Source organism: Mustela erminea, chromosome 7 (genome assembly GCF_009829155.1).
Source record: "Mustela erminea isolate mMusErm1 chromosome 7, mMusErm1.Pri, whole genome shotgun sequence".
Lineage (NCBI taxonomy): Eukaryota > Metazoa > Chordata > Mammalia > Carnivora > Mustelidae > Mustela > Mustela erminea.
Window position 1 is genome coordinate 113,765,191 of NC_045620.1, and position 6,000 is coordinate 113,771,190.

Here is a 6,000-nt window from a genome sequence, read left to right on the forward strand (position 1 = left end):
TCCATGGAGGAATTTAAAAGTTCAGGTAAAGTATTTATTTAGCACAATAGTAGAGAGAAAGGAGGAACGGAGAAACAGAACCAACATGAAACATGGAGAATAAAAGCTATGAGGATTTACTTTGCCTTTGGGTAAGGCTAATTAGCAAACACCAAAAGCCTACAATCTTTTTGACAGTTGTTTTACAACTTGGAGCAAGATGCCCACCTACCTTAGGCTCCTAATCTCCACTGAGACCGAGATTACATTTCAAAGGGATAGTTCTCAGGTCCTTGAAAAGGCAATTCCTGGGTTGTAAAGCTGGCAGGAGACTTTTAAAACAGATTTACATCTCAAAGGGACAGATAAAGAATTTACAAGTACAAGTTTTTTTTAAAGGAAATGCTCCCAAGAAAGTGAGATGGGGGAATATCCGGATGGGAGAAAGGCAGTTTCAATTTGGTCCTGCTGAGGGAAATGTTAAGGCCTCCTCCCTCAACAGCTAAGTATTAAGAAGAAAAGGGGCGCCTGGGTGGCTCAGTGGGTTAAGCGTCTGCCTTTGGCTGGGGTCATGATCTTGGGTCCTGGGATTGAGCCCCGCATCAGGTTTCCTGCTCAGTGGGAAGCCTCCTTTCCCCCCTCTCTGTCTGCCTGCTTGTGATCTCTGTCTGTCAAATAAATAAATAAATAATCTTAAAAAAGAAAAAGAAAAAGATCATGCAATATTACTAAGAGGGATTTATGCCAGGTATTCAAGGAGGTTTTAATATCTGAAATTCAGTTAAGGTAATATACCATGTTAACAGGATAAAGAAAAAAAAAAGTTACAGGATCATCACAATAGACACAAAGAAAGCATTTGACAAAATCCAACGTCCATAAAAACTGTTACTAAGCTAGGAATAAAAGTAAGTTTTCTCAACCTGATAAATGGTATCTGTGAAAAACATATACTTAAGGAAGAAAGACCAAATATTTTCTTTCAAAGACTGGGAAGAGCCAACATTTGTTTCTGTCACCTTTACTCATCACTGAAAGGCAGGCTCCAGTCAAGTGAAATAAGGCAACAAATAAATGTAAATACATACATATACATAAAATGGTACCGTCACTGTGAAAGACAGGCAAGCAATCTCTTTAGAAATTTAAATTTCACTCTCAGGTATGTATCAGGAAGTAATAAAAACATAAGTTAAAAGGGGCGCCTGGGTGGCTCAGTGGGTTAAAGCCTCTGCCTTCAGCTCAGGTCATGATCCCAGGGTCCTGGGATTGAGCCAGGCATCGGGCTCTCTGCTCAGTAGGGAGCCTGCTTCCTCCTCTCTCTGCCTGCCTCTCTGCCTACTTGTGATCTGTCAAATAAATAAATAAAATCTTTTAAAAAATCTTTATAAAAGAAAACATATGTTAACAGAAAGACTTTAATATGAATATTCACAGTAGCCTTATTCATAATAGCTCAACGCTGGAATCAATCCTAATTTCATCAGCTGGTGAATGGGCAAATAAAATATGGTCTATCTGTACAATGCAGTACTATGCAGAAACACAAATAAATGAATTACTGAAATATGCTGAAACACAGATTACTTCAAATATGTTATACTGATCAAGAGAACCCAGGCAAAGAGACTACATATTGTATGGTTCTATTTACATCAAAGGCCCAGAACAGACAAAATCATAGATAAAAATGAGGCTTGAGAGAGAGAGAGCAGGAGAGATTGAAAATGGGTATGTAGGACTTTTTGGGAATGATAGAAATGTTTAAAACCTGGATTGGGGTGTGACTGGCAAAACACTATGAATTTACGAAAAATCTTGGAATTTTACATTTATCTTCAGTGAATTTTGTGGTATGGACATTATATACCAACGGAAGTGTTTACAAAAAGAACTAATGAGAATGTGATCTAAGGTTTCCTTTGGTACATGGATGAATCACTTATGGAGTTGGAATGTCATGTTCAGCATTTTATAAAGGATTGCACAGTTTGTACAAAAATGAGGAAAACCTGGAGGAAGCTGCTTTCTAAAAAATGGGAACTCAATAATGTTCTTAACAATGTCCAATCGCCTGAGTAGATGGCACTGACGCATTAGGCAGTTAATGAATATGAAGGTACTTGGTGGTAGGTGGAAATACTGCATTACAGACCAAAACATGGATCAGGACTAGAGATCTAGATTTTGGAGTCATATTCATACATACGTACATGTGTGTGTGCATGTGCGTGCAGCTATATATACATACACACCGAATACTAAAGTTGCCTAACACATAAATTAACTACTTAATGTTATTAATAACCAGTCATCCAAGAACAAAACTAATCTTGTATTGATGTTTTTTTCTCCTCTAACTTCTGATCAAATGAATACCATAAAATATTGTTCTGCTTGCTCAGAGTAAATAAGGGTCTGTCCATAAGCATTGCTGATGCCAAGCTCTTTTTGATCTCAGCATTCACATTTCAGAGTTTATGCAAGACTTCTATAGTGTACGTGGTTATATATCTGTATTTGTGAAAGTTGAACATATTCACAATCTACAGTTAGAGTTAGCAACCTATGGCCTGTCAGCCAAATATGGACCACTGCCAATTTCTTAAAAATGAAGTTTTATTAGAATACAGTCACATCCATTTATTTATATACTGTCTAAGGATTTTCTCAGGTTTCAACAGCAAAGTTGAGTAGTTCTGATGGAGGCTGTATGGCCAACCCATGCTATGCAGCCTTTAGTATCTCTCAGTGGTCTTTAATTAAATTAGCATATTAGATTACAAAGAGTACACTAAACTCCTCTCTTACATTTTAGTTATTTGATGTTAAGTACATGAGTTTCTGTCCTTTCAGATTTTGAAAAGTATAATGGAAACTTGGCACGATTATGTTTAGATAGTATTTCTTATCGTTCACATGATTTGAGTTTGTTTACTCATTTTGTTTTCCACTCATTTCGGATGTTGTTTTTAAATACCTGAAAGCAATGATGATTTTTCTATGAGAACAACCATATGTTGTATGGTAAATTAATTTTATAATTAATTTATTAAGTCTAAAATGGTTTTAAAAAAGGAGACTGTTAAAAATCTTTCTAAAAATTTGAAATCATAGAAACAAGAATGAAGTAAACTGGAGGTAACACTTATTTTAACTAGAGGGAACTAACATAAGATAAAAGTACATAGATGAAAAAATTCAATTAATTTAGGAAAGTATATATATTTAGTTTTGGGGTACCCTAACATGTTTTGCCTCAGTTAATCTGTGTGAAAACTGTCCCAGAAGTCAGGAGGAGCACTTTAATACCTTGGAGGCAAATTGGAGGGACCAAAGAAAATGCTCTCATTAACAGGATGTCTAACAGTTTACTCTAGAGCTCTGTACTTGTTATAGGGTTATGCCAGTATGGTCCACAGGACTAGGCATGTATTTCCTGTTGAAATTTAACTGTATGAGAATTTAGTAATGCTATCTGAACATCGGTGTGTTATTTTAATATGTGCTACCAGGGACCAAACTAACTGATATTTGGTTGTGACTGAATCCTCAAACTTATGTAGAGTCTCATAACAAAATGATTGATGGAGATTCTTCCATGGGATTCAGTTTTTGACAAGTCATCAACGGAACACTTTGATCTGTAAAAGTAGAGATTATATAATATTCCATTCTACTCTATAATACTCTATAATGAGAAATACTCTCATTTTATGATGTTGTTACTTATGTGCATGTAGAAACTTGATATTGTATATATGAAGTCAATAGCATCAGGCCAGTTCACTTAAATGTTTAGTAAATTCTGGCTATCTCGTCACCCTATTAATTAACTATGACATATTTCAATGGAACTTTAACAGTTTGCCAAGAGCATACAAACATCTAAGCCTAGATATGTAATTTTCCTTTTATGAAAAATATGTGAAATGGGCAAAAAAGGTAATAGTATAGCCACCTGATACTAGGGAGAAATAAGGGGCAGGGTAAGTCCAAGGACACTGATTCCATGTGGAAGTTAGGGAGCTGCAAGTAAACGGAGACAAGCTGATGTCTCTTACTGTGCTCAGTCTGTGCCCCATCTCTTCACATTTCCCTCTTTTCCACACCCTTACTCAGTCTCAACACTTTGCACTTTGTTTCACATTTGATCTTACATTTTCATCTCTATCTTCATCCACAAAAAGCACACTGCAACAAGGTTCTAATGGGCTTAATTATCTTAAGTGTTTCCTTCAAATAATTCTTCTTCTTCAAATAATTAACAAATTTTAGAGTATTTATTACAAATCTATACTATCTTTAATGTACTTGGTAAAATAAAAGACATACTTCTTTGATCAATCTTCATAAAACTATTGCTTTAAGCCTGTCCTTCAGCTGTTTAAAGATTTCACATGGAATTTTAATTGAAGAATAAAAAATCATGATTGTTAGACTATCATTTTTGTTTTTTTTCCTGATTTCTCCCTTTTTGAGGCCATGGTAATTCCTTTTAACCTCCTCCCCTCTTACAGGGTTAACTGAATAATAACCAAACTTGAAAGCCCAGTTCAAAAACTATCCAACAGCTCTGTAAAGATATTCTTGGTAATAAAAAACCAAAGTATGTTCTGGAATTGAGTTCTTGGACTATTTATACCTATACATGCATGTCACATATATAAGGTTTAATAATGCTATTGCTTCAGTCAGCATGGTTAAGAACAGGTTAGCAAAAATAATCTATTGTCTTATAGGGATTTTAACTTGCTGCTCAGGTATGTGCACATAATGAGCACAGAAAATACTGAAATGATTAAGAGATTCTTGGTGTTTCTAAGACATAGAGTAGCCCTGGTATAATGCTTAAAATCAGGTTTTGACATAATCAAGAATCTTAAAAGCAACTAGGCCAAAACATCATGGTTATAACAAAAATCATCTCAGATTCAAAGATTCCTCAATAAAACTAGGCTCAAAGACAATCTCTGGTTTTCTGAGCTTTTATGCACATCAGTTGGCTTCACCCTGCCTTAATACCAAACTCTCATAAATGGAAGAAAAGTTGGTTTATTTTGAATGCCTTTGGGCATAAAGATTATTTATGTCATTCTACATGTTTCTAGTCCCATGTCTGAAAGATGAATTCTCATTAAAACACAGAGAATTTTGAGAAAACTTCTATCTTCAGAGTAATCATAACATTTCAAAAGATACCAGAATTAGTGAAGATTATAGATCATTCTCCATAGCAGTAAATATTCTGGTCTCGGTAGAAGCAAAGTATTTGTCCTGGTAATTAGTGAGCATATAACACACACACACACACACACACACTATACTGTGTATTTTCCTGGTTTTTTAAAATTAACTTTTGCCCAGGGTCACCTGTGTGGCTCAGCTGGTTAAGCATGTGCCTTCAGCTTAGTTCACAATTGCAGGGTCCTATGATCAAGCCCTGCATCAGGCTCTGCACTCACTGGGGCGTTTTCTTCTCCCTCTCCCTGTGTGATCCCTCTTGCTCTCTCTCAATAAAAAAAAAAAAAAAAATCTTAAAAAAAAAATGTAACTAGTTAAAAGAAGGCAAACCACGGAATGGGAGAAGATACTTGCAAACAGGCAAAAGGCTGATATCCAGGATCTATAAAGAACTTCTCAAACTCAACACACACATAACAAATAATCAATGTCGAAAAATGGGCAGAAGACATGAACAGACACTTCTCCAATGAAGACATACAAATGGCTATCAGACACATGAAAAAATGTTCATTATCACTAGCCATCAGGGAGATTGAAATTAAAACCACATTGAGATACCACTTTATATCAGTTAGAATGGCCAAAATTAACAAGACAGGAAACAATGTGTGTTAGAGAGGATGTGGAGAAAGGGGAACCCTCTTACGCTGTTGGTGGGAATGCAAGTTGGTGCAGCCACTTTGGAGAACAGTGTGGAGATTCCTCAAGAAATTAAAAATTGACCTTCCCTATGAGCTTGCAATTACACTACTGGGTATTTACCCCCAAGATACA